Source organism: Panulirus ornatus, chromosome 20, assembly GCF_036320965.1.
Source record: "Panulirus ornatus isolate Po-2019 chromosome 20, ASM3632096v1, whole genome shotgun sequence".
NCBI lineage: Eukaryota > Metazoa > Arthropoda > Malacostraca > Decapoda > Palinuridae > Panulirus > Panulirus ornatus.
The window spans coordinates 25,394,344-25,415,070 of NC_092243.1; the positions used below are offsets into that span (position 1 = coordinate 25,394,344).

The window sequence follows — 20,727 nt, forward strand, 5'->3', positions numbered from 1 at the left end:
TCTATCAATTCGCTACACATGACCTCATTTTCTTTAAAACGTGTTGCCTCTCACTTAAGTAACTCCTGCTTTGTAGAAATTCATCTATTTGCTATCTGATTAGCTTTTCCAATAACTTACAGGCCATTTCGTCAAGGAGTCTGGTCTGTAATTCAACACCTCTTTCCGGTCTCCTTTCTTATAGATGGATATGAAGTTTGCCCTTTTCCACTCCCTTGGCTCTTTGATTTTCTCCAATGACATCTTGAGCAGCAGTTCAGGACCATGAGCTTTGTATTGGTTAAAACCTTTTAGCATTCTGTTCGTCTTTTCTAGATGTCTCAACATTTTCTAAAGCCTCCTCCTCATCCTATCCCCTTAGTGATGAAACTATGGCGAATACCACTGTGAGAACACTTTTGAATTTGCTATTCATTTCCTCACATATCAGTATATCATGTTGTACTATAATTTCTCTGAAACTCTCCCTCTCTGATCGATGCTATCTATAGCTGACAATCTATTTCTGACGAATACATGAAAAAGCTATGGATTCTTACCAGCCTTATCCACAATATTCTTTTCAGAATTTCTTTTTTTCTCTTTTCATATCCCATATTTCATATCATATCATATCATATCATATCATATCATATCATATCATATCATATCATATCATATCATTTCATATCCCTCTTTTCATATTACGTATCCCTATCCGCTTTTGATTTATGACATCTATGATTCAACAATTCTTCCCTCCTTCTAAAGCTATAGCATCCCTCTATATTTGAGGCTAGAATTACACATGATCTTACCCTTTCACTGTAAATTCCAAAGAAACTTTCACCACAGTACTCTAGTCTCTGGTTCCTGAGCTCCATATCCCAATCTATGTTACCATAGAAATTGTTAAGTTTCATATAGTTTCCTTGATTATACCTCCTCCTCAAGTCCTTCCTCATAATTGCTCTATTAACGTCTTCGTTTACCGCATGATCCAACTTAAGAATTACATGATCATTTTTTCTAAGTTGTGTATCATATGTGATATCTTTATGTCTGCTTCTTTGTGTAAATATTTGATCTAGCAATAGGGATGAGTCATTGCCTCTCATGCTAGTATGTTCACTGATATGTTGTTAAATGGAATTTTCCTGTACACATTCTAGCAATTTTTGACTCCATGATTCCGTGTCACCATGAAAATCTAAATCCCGCTAATCTTTCATATGATTAATTCCTCAATATCAATACTTTATCTTCTCTGAAAGCTACATGATTTACTGTATCATTTACCATCCTGATTGTTTCCTCGTTGTCGTCACTATATATTCATTCGGATCATTGAAATTTTCTGAAGGATTATATAAATATCATCAACACAAGTATGCACTTCTTTCCTGCAGCGACGCTTCCCATTAATTTCTTTCCATAATGCCAACAATATCAGGTTCATTTTCCTTTATATGATCCTTGATTTCCAACTCTTTACCATGGTCTATTAATCCATCAGCATTTGTATACATTACTTTCAGTCTACCATTACCACCAACATAGCTTTTTGTAGCACTGGTGAGGTGGTCTCTCCTCTTGACACATTTGGTGTCTTCCGGTTGTTCTTCTCTGACAATATTCTTTGGTTTTCCCCCTCTCTTCCCTAAGTCGTTCATACTGTATGAATACTCAACTGAATTCCACCTTGTTTGTGAGTTTCTTAGCCTATCCTGGCTGGATGATTCCAAATGAAACGTAACCATAACTGGTCATCCCTTTATGTCTCGATTCTAACAGCTAATTCTTCTTCCTTTATCACACAGATTGCATCTGGTAATTCTGTTACCTCTAGTGACCCTTTGACAAGCATTCATCTTTCTATCCAGTCTCCTCTTTATTTGGTGCGTGTTCTTCCTCGAGTCCTAAACTAATCAAAGATATAAGTCTGCCATGCTTCTAGCTAACTCATTTTTCTAATTTAGTTGTCACCCACCTTACAGTTCAATCAGTTTTGTTTCATCAGCCTCTGTGCTTTCTTTATATTCTCCACTCTTGCCAATAAGCACTGATCTTGTATGCTCCGCACTTTTCTAAAATTGTCATCTATCGGACCATATATAGATACGTGTGCTAAAATCAAATCACCTATTATTCATAAGAATAACGTGAATTAGAAGTCCCATTCATGAAATAGAATTAACAAGGCTGAAAAAATCGATCTTATTATGTATATCTGGAGGTTCTAACTTATTTTCTATCGTCAAAACAAAATAGAAGATCTGCCATCCTAACACTGAAATACAGAAAAATAAAAATTTCCAATATAATCATTATATCTTCCGTAAATTTGGCATTTTAGTTTACCAATACTAAATGAATAAGAAATAAAGATACAATGCACATCTGAGGTAATAACGTTTTATGGCATCGTAATCTACAAAGATTTGAAGAAACAATAAAACTGAGAATCTCGATTGTCTCCCTGACGTCTGTGTCTGTCACTCAGGCGGCCGTCCACTGGATGGGTCCATCAGACAGGCGCGGTCTAGTTTTGTTGATGTCAGAAAAGCTCCGGCTCCGGAAAGCGAATGACGGATTTTACTTTACTTCCCATGTTGCTTAAATCCTTTAATGTAAATGTTGCCTTCAGCAACAATAATACTATGAAGAATCTCTTGATCAGGAATTCACCAAAAAATTCTCCGAATGCATCTATAAAGTGCCATATGGGAATTGTGATAAATTCTATGATGGGCTGACTGGTAAGGATCTTTCTGTTAGACTTAAGCAACATAAATATAGTATAAGAACGAGACAAGAACCAAATGCCTTGTTTAATCAGGTTAAAAACTATGATCATTATATTGACTGGAGTAATGCCATCTCAGTTATTAACTCTAATACCACGAGAAATATCATTAAATCTTCTATTTCTAAAAGCACAAATGATTATAATCTTAATATTAGTGATGGTCTATAAAAATTAGATAACTTTATTGTTGATAAAATTTGCAAAATGATAAGTTTATGAACGCTCGTTGTTTGTCTTAGACAATCGCATGTTTACCAAATGTCGTCCTAGCTTTGTCACTTCATTGTATATCAATTTATATATATATATATGAAAAATGTGTGGAAGTCGAGAACATTATCCCGGAAAGCAAAAATGGGTATGTTTGAAGGAATAGTGGTTCCAACAATGTTATATGGTTGCGAGGCGTGGGCTATGGATAGAGTTGTGCGCAGGAGGATGGATGTGCTGGAAATGAGATGTTTGAGGACAATGTGTGGTGTGAGGTGGTTTGATCGAGTAAGTAACGTAAGGGTAAGAGAGATGTGTGGAAATAAAAAGAGCGTGGTTGAGAGAGCAGAAGAGGGTGTTTTGAAGTGGTTTGGGCACATGGAGAGAATGAGTGAGGAAAGATTGACCAAGAGGATATATGTGTCGGAGGTGGAAGGAACGAGGAGAAGAGGGAGACCAAATTGGAGGTGGAAAGATGGAGTGAAAAGGATTTTGTGTGATCGGGGCCTGAACATGCAGGAGGGTGAAAGGAGGGCAAGGAATAGAGTGAATTGGAGCGATGTGGTATACAGGGGTTGACGTGCTGTCGGTGGATTGAGTCGAGGCATGTGAGGCGTCCGGGGTAAACCATGGAAAGCTGTGTAGGTATGTATATTTGCGTGTGTGGACGTATGTATGTACATGTGTATGGGGGGGGTTGGGCCATTTCTTTCGTCTGTTTCCTTGCGCTACCTCGCAAACGCGGGAGACAGCGACGAGGTATAAAAAAAAAAAAAAAAAAAAATATATATATATATATATATATATATATATATATATATATATATATATATATATATATATATATATATATATATATATATATATATATATCCCTGGCGATAGGGGATTAAGAATACTTCCCACGTATTCCCTGCGTGTCGTAGAAGGCGACTAAAAGGGGAGGGAGCGGGGGGCTGGAAATCCTCCCCACTCGTTTTTTTTTCCAAAAGAAGGAACAGAGGGGGCCAGGTGAGGATATTACAAAAAAGGCCCAGTCCTCTGTTCTTAACGCTACCTCGCTAACGCGGGAAATGGCAAATAGTTTAAAAGAAAATATATATATATATATATATATATATATATATATATATATATATATATATATATATATATATATATATATATATATATATATATATATATATATATATATATATATATATATATATATATAAATAATTCCCTAGGGATAGGGGAGAAAGAATACTTCCCACGCATTCCTCACGTGTCGTAGAAGGCGACTAAAGGGGACGGGAGCGGGGGGACAGAAACCCTCCCCTCTTTGTCTTTTAACTTTCTAAAATGGGAAACAGAAGAAGGAATCACGCGAGGAGTGCTCATCCTCCTCGAAGGCTCAGATTGGGGTGTCTAAATGTGTTTGGATGTAACCAAGATGAGAAAAAAGGAAAGATAGATAGTATTTTTGAGGAAAGGAACCTGGATGTTTTGGCTCTGAGTGAAACGAAGCTCAAGGGTAAAGGGGAAGAGTGGTTTGGGAATGTCTTGGGAGTAAAGTCAGGGGTTAGTGAGAGGACAAGAGCAAGGGAAGGAGTAGCACTACTCCTGAATCAGGAGTTGTGTGAATATGTGATAGAGTGTAAGAAAGTAAATTTTAGATTGATATGGGTAAAAGTGAAAGTTGATGGAGAGAGATGGGTGATTATTGGTGCACATGCACCTGGGCATGAGAAGAAAGATCATGAGAGGCAAGTGTTTTGGGAGCAGCTGAATGAGTGTGTTAGTGGTTTTGATGCACAAGACCGGGTTATAGTGATGGGTGATTTGAATGCAAAGGTGAGTAATGTGGCAGTTGAGGGAATAATTGGTATACATGGAGTGTTCAGTTTGTAAATGAAAATGGTGAAGAGCTTGTACATTTATGTGCTGAAAAAGGACTGGTGATTGGGAATACCTGATTAAAAAGCGAGATATACATAAGTATACGTATGTAAGTAGGAGAGATGGCCAGAGAGCCTTACTGGATTACGTGTTAATTGATAGACGCACGAAAGAGAGACTTTTGGATGTTAATGTGCTGAGAGGTGCAACTGGAGGGATTCTGATCATTATCTTGTGGAGGCGAAGGTGAAGATATGTGTCGGTTTTCAGAAAAAAAGAGAGAATGTTGGGGTGAAGAGAGTGGTGAGAGTAAGTGAGCTTGGGAAGGAGACTTGTGTGAGGAAGTACCAGGAGAGACTGAGTACAGAATGGAAAAAGGTGAGAACAAAGGAGGCAAGGGGAGTGGGGGAGGAATGGGATGTATTTAGTGAAGCAGTGATGGATTGCGCAAAAGATGCTTGTGGCATGAGAAGCGTGGGAGGTGGGTTGATTAGAAAAGGTAGTGAGTGGTGGGATGAAGAAGTAAGATTATTAGTGAAAGAGAGGAGAGAGGCATTTGGATGATTTTTGCAGGGAAAAAATGAAATTGAGTGGGAGATGTATAAAAGAAAGAGGCAGGAGGTCAAGAGAAAGGTGCAAGAGGTGAAAAAGAGGGCAAATGAGAGTTGGGGTGAGAGAGTATCATTCAATTTCAGGGAGAATGAAAAGATATTTAGGAAGGATGTAAATAAAGTGCGTAAGACAAGGGAGCAAATGGGAACTTCAGTGAAGGGGGCTAATGGGGAGGTCATAACAAGTAGTGGTGATGTGAGAAGGAGATGGATTGAGTATTTTGAAGGTTTCTTAAATGTGTTTGATGATAGAGTGGCAGATATAGGGTGTTTTGGTCGAGGTGGTGTGCAAAGTGAGAGGGTTAGGGAAAATTATTTGGTAAATAGAGAACAGGTGGCAAAAGCTTTACTGAAGATGAAAGCCGGCAAAGCAGCCGGTTTGGATGGTATTGCAGTGTAATTTTTTAAAAAAGGGGGTGACTGTATTGGTGACTGGTTTGTAAGGTTATTTAATGTATGTATGATTCATGGTGAGGTGCCTTAGGATTGGCGGAATGCTTGCATAGTGCCATTGTACAAAGGCAAAGGGGATAAGAGTGAGTGCTCAAATTACAGAGGTATAAGCTTGTTGAGTATTCCTGGTAAATTATATGGGATGGTATTGACTGAGAGGGTGAAGGCATGTACAGATCATCAGATTGGGGAAGAGCAATGTGGTTTCAGAAGTGGTAGAGGATGTGTGGATCAGGTGTTTGCTTTGAAGAATGTATGTGAGAAATACTTAGAAAAACGAATGGATTTGTATGTAGTATTTATGGATCTGGAGAAGGCATATGATAGAGTTGATAGAGATGCTCTGTGGAAGGTACTAAGAATATATGGTGTGGGAAGCAAGTTCTTAGAAGCAGTAGAAAGTTTTTATCGAGGATGTAAGGCACGTGTACGTGTAGGAAGAGAGGAAAGTGATTGGTTCTCAGTGAATGTGGGTTTACGGCAGGGGTGTGTGATGTCTCCATGGTTGTTCAATTTGTTTATGGATGGGGTTGTTATGGAGGTGAATGCAAGAGTTTTGGAAAGAGGGGCAAGTATGAAGTTTGTTGTGGATGAGAGAGCTTGGGAAGTGAGTCAGTTGTTGTTCGCTGATGATACAGCGCTGGTGGCTGATTCATGAAAGAAACTGCAGAAGCTGGTGACTGAGTTTGGTAAAGTGTGTGAAAGAAGAAAGTTAAGAGTAAATGTGAATAAGAGCAAGGTTATTAGGTACAGTAGGGTTGAGGGTCAAGTCAATTGGGAGGTAAGTTTGAATGGAGAAAAACTGGAGGAAGTAAAGTGTTTTAGATATCTGGGAGTGGATCTGGCAGCGGATGGAACCATGGAAGCGGAAGTGAATAATAGGGTGGGAGAGGGGGCGAAAATTCTGGGAGCCATGAAGAATGTTTGGAAGTCGAGAACATTATCTCGGAAAGCAAAAATGGGTATGTTTGAAGGAATAGTGGTTCCAACAATGTTTTATGGTTGCGAGGCGTGGGCTATGGATAGAGTTGTGCGGAGGAGGGTGGAAGTGCTGGAAATGAGATGTTTGAGGACAATATGTGGTGTCAGGTGGTTTGATCGAGTAATTAATGTAAGGGTAAGAGAGATGTGTGGAAATAAAAAGAGTGTTGTTGAAAGAGCAGAAGTGGGTGTTTTGAAATGGTTTGGTCACATGGAGAGAATGAGTGTGGAAAGATTGAACAAGAGGATATATGTGTCAGAGGTGGAGGGAACGAGGAGAATCGGGAGACCAAATTGAAGGTGGAGAGATGGAGTGAAAAAGATTTTGAGTGATCGGGGCCTGAACATGCAGGAGGGTGAAAGGCTTGCAAGGGATAGAGTGAATTGGAACGATGTGGTATACCGGGGTCGACGTGCTGTCAATGGATTGAATCAGGGCATGTGAAGCGTCTGGGGTAAACCATGGAAAGTTGTGTGGGGCCTGGATGTGGGAAGGGAGCTGTGGTTTCGGGCATTATTGCATGACAGCTAGAGGCTCAGTGTGTACGAATGGGGCCTTTGTTGTCATTTACTCGCGCTACCTCGCACATATGAGAGGAGAGGGGGATGTTATTCCATGTGTGGCGAGGTGGCGATGGGAATGAATAAAGGCAGAGAAAATCTTTTTCACTACATCTTTCCACCTCCAATTTGGTCTCCCACTTCTCCTCGTTCCCTCCACCTCCGACACATATATCCTTTTGGTTAATCTTTCCTCACTCACTCTGTCCATGTGCCCAAACCATTTCAAAACGCCCGCTTCTGCTCTCTCAACCACGCTCTTTTTATTTCCAAACATCTCTCGTACCCTTACATTACTTACTCGCTGAAACCACTTCACACCACATATTGTCCTCAAACATCTCATTTCCTGGACATCTACCCTCCTGCGCACAACTCTATCCACAGCCCACGCCTTGCAACCATACAACATTGTTGGAACCACTATTCCTTCAAACGTACCCATGTTTGCTTTCGGAGATAATGTTCTCATTTTCTCTCATTCTTCATTGCTCCCAGGATTTTCGCCCTCTCCCCCACCCTATGATTCATTTCCACTTCCATGGTTCCATCCGCTGCCAGATCCACTCCCAGACATCTAAAATACTTTACTTCCTCCAGTTTTTTTCCATTCAAACTTATCTCCAAGTTGACTAGACCGTCAACCCTACTGTACCATATAACCTTGTTCTTATTCACACTTACTCTTACCATCCTTCTTTCACACACTTTACCAAACTCAGTTACCAGCTACTGCAGTTTCTCACATGAATCAACCACCAACGCTCCCTTCCCAGATCCAGGCCCCACAGAACTTTCCATGGTTTACCCAAGACGCTTCACATGCCCTGGTTCAATGCATTGACAGCACATCGACCCGGTATACCACATCGTTCCAATTCACTCTATTCCTTGCACGCCTTTCACCCTCCTGCATGTTCAGGCCCCGATCACTCAAAATTTTTTTCACTCCATCTTTCCACCTCCAATTTGGTCTCCCACTTCTCCTCGTTCCCTCCACCTCTGACACATATATCATCTTGGTCAATCTTTCCTCACTCATTCTCTTCATGTGACCAAACCGTTTCACAACACCCTCTTCTGCTCTCTCAACCACGCTCTTTTTATTTCCACATATCTCTCTTGCCCTTAAATTACTTACTTGATCAAACCACCTCACACCACATATTGTCATCAAACATCTCATTTCCAACACATCCACCCTCCTCCGCACAACTCTATCCATAGCCCACGCCTCGCAACCATACAAAATCGTTTGAACCACTATTCCTTCAAACATACCCATTTTTGCTTTCCGAGATAATGTTTCGACTTCCAAACATTCTTCATGGCTCCCAGAATTCTCGCCCCCTCCCACACCCTATGATTCACTTCCGCTTCCTTGGTTCCATCCGCTGCCAGATCCACTCCCAGATATCTAAAACACTTTACTTCCTCCAGTTTTTCTCCATTCAAACTTACCTCCCAATTGACTTGACCCTGAACCCTACTGTACCTAATAACCTTGCTCTTATTCACATTTACTCTTAACTTTCTTCTTTCACATACTTTACCAAACTCAGTCACCAGCTCCTGCAGTTTCTCACATGAATCAGCCACCAGTGCTGTATCATCAGCGAACAGCAACTGACTCACTTCCCAAGCTCTCTCATCCACAACAGACTGCATACTTGCCCCTCTCTCCAAAACTCTTGCATTCACCTCCCTAACAACCCGATCCATAAACAAAATAAACAACCATGGCGACATCACACACCCCTGCCGCTAACCTACATTCACTGAGAACCAATCACTTTCCTCTCTTCCTACACGTACACCTGCCTTACATCCTCGATGAAAACTTTTCACTGCTTCTAATAACTTGCCTCCCACACCATATACTCTTAAGACCTTCCATAGAGCATCACTATCAACTCTGTCATAGGCCTTCTCCAGATCCATAAATGCTACATACAAATCCATTTGCTTTTCTAAGTATTTTTCACACACATTCTTCAAAGCGAACACCGGATCAACACATCGTCTACCACTTCTGAAACAACACTGCTCTTCCCCAATCTGATGATCTGTACATGCCTTCACCCTCTCAATCAATACCCTCCCATATAATTTACCCGGAATACTCAACAAGCTTATACCTCTGGAATTTGAGCACTCACTCTTATCCCCTTTGCCTTTGTACAATGGCACTATGCAAGCATTCCGCCAATCCTCAAGCACCTCACCATGAATCATACATATATTAAATAACCTTACCAACCAGTCAACAATACAGTCACCCCCTTTTTTAATAAATTTCACTGCAATACCATCCAAACCTCCTGCCTTGCCGCCTTTCATCTTCCGCAGCGCTTTTACTACCTCTTTTCTGTTTACCAAATCATTTTCCCTAACCCTCTCACTTTGTACACCACATCGACCAAAACACCCTATATCTGCCACTCTATCATCAAACACATTCAAGAAGCCTTCAAAATACTCACTCCATCTCCTTCTCACATCACCACTACTAGTTATCACCTCCCCATTAGCCCCCTTCACTGAAGTTCCCATTTGCTCCCTTGTCTCACGCACTTGATTTACCTCCTTTCAAAACATCTTTTTATTCTCCCTAAAATTTAATGATACTCTCTCACCCCAACTCTCATTTGCCCTCTTTTTCACCTCTTGCACCTTTCTCTTGACCTCCTGCCTCTTTTTTTTATACATCTCCCACTCATTTGTATTTTTTCCCTACAACTATCGTCCAATTGCCTCTCTCTTCTCTTTCACTAATAATCTTACTTCTTCATCCCACCACTCAGTACCCTTTCCAATCAACCCACCTCCCACGCTTCTCATGCCACAAGCATCTTTTGCGCAAGCCATCACTGCTTCCCTAAATACATCCCATTCCTCCCCCACTCCCCTTACCTCCTTTGTTCTCACCTTTTTCCATTCTGTACTCAGTCTCTCCTGGTACTTCCTCACACAAGTATCCTTCCCAAGCTCACTTACTGTCAACACTCTCTTCACCCCAACATTCTCTCTTCTTTTCTGAAAACCCCTATAAATCTTCACCTTCGCCTGCACAAGATAATGATCAGACATCCCTCTAGTTGCACCTCTCAGCACATTAACCTCCAAAAGTCTCTCTTTAGCGCGCCTATCTTTTAACACGTAATCCAATAAGGCTCTCTGGCCATCTCTCCTACTTACATACGTATACTTAACTAAGTATTCCCAATCACCAGTCCTTTTTCAGCACATAAATGTACAATCTCTTCACCATCTCCATTTACATCACTGAACACCCATGTATACCAATTATTCCCTCATCTGCCACATTGTTCACCTTTGCATTCAAATCACCCATCACTATAACCCGGTCTTGAGCATCAAAACCACTAACACACTCATTCAGCTGCTCCCAAAACACTTGCCTCTCATGATCTTTCTTCTCATGCCCAGGTGCACATGCACCAATAATCACCCATCTCTCTCCATCAACTTTCAGTTTTACCCATATCAATCTGGAATTTACTTTCTTACACTCTGTCACATATTCTCACAACTCCTGATTCAGGAGTAGTGCTACTCCTTCCCTCGCTCTTGTCCTCTCGCTAACCCCTGATTTTACTCCCAAGACATTCCCAAACCACTCTTCCCCTTTACCCTTGAGCTTCGTTTAACTCAGAGCCAAAACATCCAGGTTCCTTTCCTCAAACATACTACCTATCTCTCCTTTTTTCTAATCTTGGTCGCATCCACACACATTTAGACACCCCAATCTGAGCCTTCGAGGAGGATGAGCACTCCCTGCTTGACTCCTTCTTCTGTTTTCCCTTTTAGAAAGTTAAAATACAAGGAGGGGAGGGATTCTGGCTTCCCGCTCCCTATATATATATATATATATATATATATATATATATATATATATATATATATATATATATATATATATATATATATATATTTTTTTTTTTTTTTTGCTTTGTCGCTGTCTCCCGCGTTTGCGAGGTAGCGCTAGGAAACAGACGAAAGAAATGGCCCAACCCACCCCCATACACATGTATATACATACGTCCACACACGCAAATATACATACCTACACAGCTTTCCATGGTTTACCCCAGACGCTTCACATGCCTGATTCAATCCACTGACAGCACGTCAACCCCGGTATACCACATCGCTCCAATTCACTCTATTCCTTGCCCTCCTTTCACCCTCCTGCATGTTCAGGCCCCGATCACACAAAATCTTTTTCACTCCATCTTTCCACCTCCAATTTGGTCTCCCTCTTCTCCTCGTTCCCTCCACCTCCGACACATATATCCTCTTGGTCAATCTTTCCTCACTCATTCTCTCCATGTGCCCAAACCATTTCAAAACACCCTCTTCTGCTCTCTCAACCACGCTCTTTTTATTTCCACACATCTCTCTTACCCTTACGTTACTTACTCGATCAAACCACCTCACACTACACATTGTCCTCAAAGATCTCATTTCCAGCACATCCATCCTCCTGCGCACCACTCTATCCATAGCCCACGCCTCGCAACCATACAACATTGTTGGAACCACTATTCCTTCAAACATACCCATTTTTGCTTTCCGAGATAATGTTCTCGACTTCCACACATTCTTCAAGGCTCCCAGAATTTTCGCCCCCTCCCCCATCCTATGATCCACTTCCGCTTCCATGGTTCCATCCGCTGCCAGATCCACTCCCAGATATCTAAAACACTTTACTTCCTCCAGTTTTTCTCCATTCAAACTCACCTCCCAATTGACTTGACCCTCAACCCTACTGTACCTAATAACCTTGCTCTTATTCACATTTACTCTTAACTTTCTTCTTTCACACACTTTACCAAACTCAGTCACCAGCTTCTGCAGTTTCTCACATGAATCAGCCACCAGCGCTGTATCATCAGCGAACAACAACTGACTCACTTCCCAAGCTCTCTCATCCCCAACAGACTTCATACTTGCCCCTCTTTCCAAAACTCTTGCATTTACCTCCCTAACAACCCCATCCATAAACAAATTAAACAACCATGGAGACATCACACACCCCTGCCGCAAACCTACATTCACTGAGAACCAATCACTTTCCTCTCTTCCTACACGTACACATGCCTTACATCCTCGATAAAAACTTTTCACTGCTTCTAACAACTTGCCTCCCACACCATATATTCTTAATACCTTCCACAGAGCATCTCTATCAACTCTATCATATGCCTTCTAAAGATCCATAAATGCTACATACAAATTCATTTGCTTTTCTCAGTATTTCTCACATACATTCTTCAAAGCAAGCACCTGATCCACACATCCTCTACCACTTCTGAAACCACATTGCTCTTCCCCAATCTGATGCTCTGTACATGCCTTCACCCTCTCAATCAACACCCTCCCATAAAATTTACCAGGAATACTCAAAAACTTATACCTCTGTAATTTGAGCACTCACTCTTATCCCCTTTGCCTTTGTACAATGGCACTATGCACGCATTCCGCCAATCCTCAGGCACCTCACCATGAGTCATACATACATTAAATAACCTTACCAACCAGTCAACAATACAGTCACCCCCTTTTTTAATAAATTCCACTGCAATACCATCCAAACCTGCTGCCTTGCCGGCTTTCATCTTACGCAAAGCTTTTACTACCTCTTCTCTGTTTACCAAATCATTTTCCCTAACCCTCTCACTTTGCACACCACCTCGACCAAAACACCCTATATCTTCCACTCTATCATCAAACACATTCAACAAACCTTCAAAATACTCACTCCATATCCTTCTCACATCACCACTACTTGTTATCACCTCCCCATTTGCCCTTCACTGAAGTTAACATTTGCTCCCTTGTCTTACGCACTTTATTTACCTCCTTCCAGAACATCTTTTTATTCTCCCTAAAATTTAATGATACTCTCTCACCCCAACTCTCATTTGCCCTTTTTTTCACCTCTTGCACCTTTCTCTTGACCTCCTGTCTCTTTCTTTTATACATCTCCCACTCAATTGCATTTTCTCCCTGCAAAAATCGTCCAAATGCCTCTCTCTTCTCTTTCACTAATACTCTTACTTCTTCATCCCACCACTCACTACCTTTTCTAATCAACCCATCTCCCACTCTTCTCATGCCACAATCATCTTTTGCGCAATCCGTCACTGATTCCCTAAATACATCCCATTCCTCCCCCACTCCCCTTACTTCCATTGTTCTCACTCTTTTCCATTCTGTACTCAGTCTCTCCTGGTACATCCTCACACAAGTCTCCTTCCCAAGCTCACTTACTCTCACCACCCTCTTCACCCCAACATTCACTCTTCTTTTCTGAAAACCCATACAAATCTTCACCTTAGCCTCCACAAGATAATGATCAGACATCCCTCCAGTTGCACCTCTCAGCACATTAACATCCAAAAGTCTCTCTTTCGCGCGCCTGTCAATTAACACGTAATCCAATAACGCTCTCTGGCCATCTCTCCTACTTACATAAGTATACTTATGTATATCTCGCTTTATAAACCAGGTATTCCCAATCATCAGTCCTTTTTCAGCACATAAATCTACAAGCTCTTCACCATTTCCATTTACAACACTGAACACCCCATGTATACCAATTATTCCCTCAACTGCCACCTTACTCACCTTTGCATTCAAATCACCCATCACTATAACCCGGTCTCGTGCATCAAAACCACTAACACACTCATTCAGCTGCTCCCAAAACACTTGCCTCTCATGATCTTTCTTCTCATGCCCAGGTGCATATGCACCAATAATCACCCATCTCCCTCCATCAACTTTCAGTTTTACCCATATTAATCGAGAATTTACTTTCTTACATTCTATCACATACTCCCACAACTCCTGTTTCAGGAGTATTGCTACTCCTTCCCTTGCTCTTGTCTTCTTACTAACCCCTGACTTTAATCCCAAGACCTTCCCAAACCACTCTTCCCCTTTACCCTTGAGCTTCGTTTCACTCAGAGCCAAGACATCCAGGTTCCTTTCCTCAAACATACTACCTATCTCTCCTTTTTTCACATCTTGGTTACATCCACACACATTTAGGCACCCCAATCTGAGCCTTCGCGAAGGATGAGCACTCCCGCGTGACTCCTTCTTCTGTTTCCCATTTTAGAAAGTTAAAAAAGTACAAGGAGGGGAGGATTTCTGGCCCCCCGCTCCCGTCCCCTCTAGTTGCTTTCTACGACACGCGAGGAATGCGTGGGAAGTATTCTTTCACCCCTATCCCCAGGGATAATATATATATACATATATACACATACACACACATACACACACATACGCACATATACACACACACACACATACATATATATACATATGAGAAATGTAAGAAACAATTTAGAAAAATGAAACTTCTAGCTTGAAATGAAATGAAAAATGAATGTCACATACTGGTTCAACCTTTAACCACTGTATCAATAAGCTTCAATGTCTAAGCTACATTTTTCCCAATTTCACTATTTTCTTGTCAAAGCACCATGTATGAAAACTATCACTCCAGTAACACAACTATAAACATTTACTTCCCCTTTTAAAAAGTTCTGGGGAAGTCTGTCTCGATACATTGCGGGACACTCTACCACCTGGCGAGGTTTGTGTTGCAATGGTTCTTGATTCACAAACGTAGTAGCATCACTGGTGGGCCAAGGTAGAACTGACTTGCTCCTTGCGAAACACAACTTAAAGATGACATTAGAGTCCCACTGGGCAGAGGACGCGAGGACCCAGTCCTCAATGACCTCCGATTGGTGTCCCACGATGGCTTGGTGCGTCGTTAGGTCGTTCTACGCCATTGACCAGCCCAGGTGTCAGCGTTCCCTGGGTTCCTCCTAAGGTATCATAACCAACATGTTGATGACTGAGATTATGGCAGACAAACTACAACACCACATCATCACGGCCGTTGCACGTGTAGTACTGCGCTTGACCTTAGGCGACCAACAGTTCTGACATGGTTCTCTCTCAGACAACGCGCGAGAACTTAGGGAGCGTGAAGACGCGTCTGCAGGATTTCGGCGGACGAGTGGCAATGCCTTACTATGGAGAGTAAAGCTGATCCGCTGGGCGTTTTTCTTCTTTGCACTTTTATCACATGTAAAAGCAGATTATCTCAGGTCTGCACTGCACTACAGTCACTCACGAAAATTCCAATAAGAAGTATATGGTAATGATAATGTTTGTTTCACCCTGTGTACGCTCAGGATACACAACAAATATTAGAGAAATTTGTATTAGTAGTACTCTAAATACAAATATATCTTGAGTAATACATCTTGTTCTCTAGATGGTCACTTATGATACCTGGACTTTATTCCTAAGAACATTTTGGGTCAGATTACATTAATAACATTTATGTTCTTAGTAACATAATATCTTATTAGATGATATAAAGATCCTGAAGAGTCAGGAAGAGACTTAATAAAAAGTTGGAGGATTAATATTCATATTTTTCACTATGGCAGCCAAAAAAAACAAAAGACCGGGTAATTAAGGGTAACTGAGACCTAAGACTTACAGTTCTCCACCCACTCTTTAGTATTATAGATAAAAATTGGCAGTAAGAGACATTCTTAATGCTAGAATTCTAGCATCTGCAGGCTTTTCCCTTGTCAGGAAGAAATAGGGATCTCCTGGCCATTCTGTCCCAAGTTGGTTTTACTCTTTACATTGGAAATAGAGAACTATTAGAAGTAGCAACCGTTTTTATAACAACAATTTATCATGGCTCCCCTATGTATTGTGTTCACAAGTTTCCTGGTGCAACTTTTCAACCCTTTTAATATGAAAGTTAGTACTCATAACCATTCTCTTCTTCACCATCAGTTCCTGGATTCTCCTTCACCTCATCATAGTCCAATTCCAGTGCAGCCAAATCGTCCCGGGCCTCTGCAAACTCACCTTCTTCCATGCCCTCTCCGACATACCAATGTACAAAGGCCCTCTTAGAGTACATCAAATCAAACTTTTTGTCCAGTCGTTTCCAAGCATCCTTGATAGCAGTAGTATTAGAGAGAACACAGACTGCACGCTCCACCTTAGCCAGGTCACCTCCTGGTACCACAGTGGGTGGCTGATAGTTGATTCCCACCTTAAATCCTGTTGGACACCAGTCAACAAAAGATATAGTTCTTTTGGTGCGTAGCTCAGCTATTGCTGCATTAACATCCATTGGTACAACATCACCTCGAAACAGAAGGCAACATGCCATATATTTTCCTTCCTGGGGGTTACACTTTACCATTTGTTGATTAGGCTCAAAACACTTAGAAGTGATGCTACGGACATCGAAGTTATCATGTAGAGCATTGTCAGCAGATACCACAGGAGAATAGGTTGCCAGTGGAAAATGAATCCTAGGATAAGGCACCAAATTGGTCTGAAACTCAGTCAAATCAACATTGAGTGCCCCATCGAACCTGAGTGATGCTGTAATGCTTGAGACCACCTGACCAATCATTCGATTGAGGTTGGTGTAGGTGGGTCGGCTGATGCTGAGCCCCTTTTGGCAGAGGTCATAGATAGCCTCGTTGTCAACCATGAACTCCACATTACAGTGTTCCAGTGTTGTGTGAGTGAAGAGGATCGAGTTATAAGGCTCCACCACGGCTGTTGAGACCAGGTCCAGTATTACGTAAACAATATATATATATATATATATATATATATATATATATATATATATATATATATATATATATATATAGACTCACTTGGCCCCCTTCTCTGTTCCTTTTGGGATATCAAAAATACGGGAGGGAAAGATTCCCAGTCCCCCTCTCCTTCGCTTTTTAGTCGCATTTAACGATACGCAGGTAATACGCGGGAAGTATTCTTTTTCCCTTATCCCCAGGGATAATATATATATATATATATATATAGTGAATGTGAAAGCGTAATTCCATATAACATGCAAACCTCTAACAGCCAGGATCGAACCCGGAACCCTTGCGTAGCAAAAGGGAGCTGTGCAGCTAGGCCATGATCACCTCTGAAAGGGAAATTACTTTTCGAATACTATGTACTCGAATATCCTTCGTCTCACTTCGGTGAGCAAAGGGTCTCCACTGGTCATCTCCCATAGGCTAACACAACCAGGAGATAGCATTTTTGAGAACCTATCTGTGTAAGACGGAGGTATATATAGATACGACTATAGAGCGTATGAACGCGCACCTCCATATAACATACAAACCTCTAACAGCCAGAATTGAACCTGGGACCCCTACGTAGTAGGAGGGAGCACTACTACAGGCTATGTTCACCCTTAAAAGGAAAATTACTACTTGAATAGTATCTATCACCTGGTTGAGTCTGGAGTTGAAGGTCTTTACTTTATTACTAGGGGATTGGATATCAATCTTTCATATGTTTCACTATTATTCAAAACCTTCCGAAGTTTATTCTTATAATCTACTGTACAATAAAAAATCAGGAAGTGACTAGTTTTAGCTGACTTTGTCATATGAGTAGGTATATATTTCCTGATGGTTCTGATAGCTTTCTGAAACCTAGTTGGCATGTCACTACACTTGGAAACGACGTCAGTGACCAAGGCACTTAAAATTTGTATCGAATATGAAATCAAGTTCGTGGTTAAAGGGAGATTGCCTTGGGGAGGTTGGCCTGGGTAACGAGATGTGTGTTCAACTACTATTCTTATATTATCGTGTCTTGATAATTCTTTCATAACTATATGGTTGATACTTGGATGCGCTTTAAAGTTACTTGGGGAGAAATTTAAGTTCTTAGTATCAACAATTAGGACAAATTCAATGACGTTACGAGTAGCATGATCAAATGCGGGTGATCGTTTTTTTCCCATTGTTTTGCGATTGCATTTTTTTTTTACTCTGCGTGCTGAATAAGTTTACCAACAACATCTCTCAGTTACTGTTTTACCTGTATTGCCAACATAAACATCTTTACATGCCTTACATTGCTAATAATAACTTTGATGTCAATTTCTCGAAGAACGTTCCCCTCTCCTATCAGTGTTACTGGATATGGGACGTAGGTTGTGTCTTTGATTGTAAATCCAGATGCGAAAAAAAAGAGCCATTTAATGTTTTCCACATGGATTCATTGATTTGAACCAAGTCACAATTTTCCGTTATTGATGGACCGATTGACTGGGTAATGACTCTTCCTTTTAATAAAACTGCAAAACTTATAGGGTTTCTTTTGCTGGTTTCAGGAATATACGCTTTATGTTAACATTTACTTTGTCGTTTAACTCTTTCACTTTTTCCACGCAGATTTACATAATCTGCTCCATCATCCTGGCTGTTTGATTCTCTGAGTTTCTTGTAAACTAATTTCTTAGACAAACGGCACTTCTTTATTTCACCGTTCCATCACCTTGACCACTTTTCAGAAATGGACTGTCTACTACGCACTGGCACGTATGCTCCCTCACTGATATGAAAGTTTTTTACAGAAGTTTTTCCAAGCCAAAATCATCAAACTCTTATCAATAGTCGCTTGTTTAAAATCGGATATATTCTCGTGATTGTCATGTTGAAAAGTGACCTCAAATGATTCGTCGGCGGTCACTTTTCTCCAACTTCAGCATTATTAACGAGATCCTCATTTGTAGTTAGAACTAAATCTATAATACTCGTCGCGAGCGGGTTTTATTCGATTAATTAGATCAGGGAACTATCAAGCAAATCTAAGTAGATTCCAAACTCAAAGCTACTGGAAAGGTGTTCTTTCTATTTTCATCCCTGTGTGTTAAAATCCCGTACTATGATAGAATTTCCTTTGTTACAAATATCTACTAATTGATCACAGCTAGTTTTTGTGCAGGAGGCATATGAATTAGTCATACTGTAATTTTCTTACGTAGTTATCTTTAATCCAAGAAAACGAAGCCAATATTCTTAACGGCTACAACATTTTTACTACGGGATTTAAATGAGCTTTAAAAAGGTGCAGGACACCATCGCCCACATTGTTTTCCCTGTACCTATTAAAGTCTACCTGGAATTTAGTATTCGGCGGAAATCATATCTTTGAAGTGAGAGTTCTGAATGTGCAAGTTGATAAGCATTGGCTCGACAGTCCTCTAACAGGTTTAGTGCCACTTGACTGAATAGAGCTGCATCAAACCGTGAAACTGGCCCATGCCAATCATGTGGACTAATTCAAAGTTCTTGTGAAATCGGGAGGAGATTGTATCATCTGGTGACTTGGAACTTTCAATTTGTAGATCATCAAACACATGTGACAATATAGCCTCGCCGACATCATAACAAGCTGTATGTTTTTCCACATTTTCTATTTAGGTTGTAACTCATACTACCAGTCAGGATATTGTAAATTTGTGACGCATTCAGAGTTTTTCCTTACATCTTATGATTTTCCTTACATTTTATGTTATCCCTTAGGTTTTATGTGCTATATACTGTGATTTTAATAAGTGAGCTTCTTATATACATTTTGCTTCCATTTGACATTTCATATCTAAGTTTTGTGTCGAAGTTTTTCCTCTTTTTGTAGATTTCTGATGATGCCTTTGTGAAGGCGAATGGTTGATTGGAAAAAGATGAATACTTTTGGACATATGAAATTGACAAAATTCGAGAATATAAGAAAGATTAATAACTCTAAATATGTTGTCGTATTCAATTTAAAATGCATTAGAAAAAACCTATCCCCACCTCACACTAATGTATATATATATATATATATATATTTCTTTTCTTCTTTTAAACTATTCGCCATTTCCCGCGTTAGCGAGGTAGCGTTAAGAACAGAGGACTGGGCCGTTTTTGGAATATCCTCACCTGGCCCCCTCTGTTCCTTCTTTTGGAAAATTAAAAAAAAAACGAGAGGGGAGGATTTCCAGCCGCCCGCTCCCTCCCCTTTTAGTCGCCTTCTACGACACGCAGGGAATACGTGGGAAGTATTCTTAATCCCCTATCCCCAGGGATAATATATATATATATATATATATATATATATACATATATATATATATATATATATATATATATATATATATATATATATATATATATATATATATATATATATATATATATATACATATATACATATATATATATATATATATATATATATATATATATATATATATATATATATATATTTTATTTATATTTATTATACTTTGTCGCTGTCTCCCGCGTTTGCGAGGTAGCGCTAGGAAACAGACGAAAGAAATGCCCCCCCCCCCAT

General features: G+C 40.4%; 1 pseudogene; it reads right to left on the minus strand.

The window, feature by feature from the left end:
- Window positions 1-15,795: 15,795 nt before the first annotated feature.
- On the minus strand, window positions 15,796-17,148 carry LOC139755793 (tubulin alpha-8 chain pseudogene; annotated as a pseudogene).
- Between the last annotated feature and the right edge of the window lie 3,579 nt (window positions 17,149-20,727).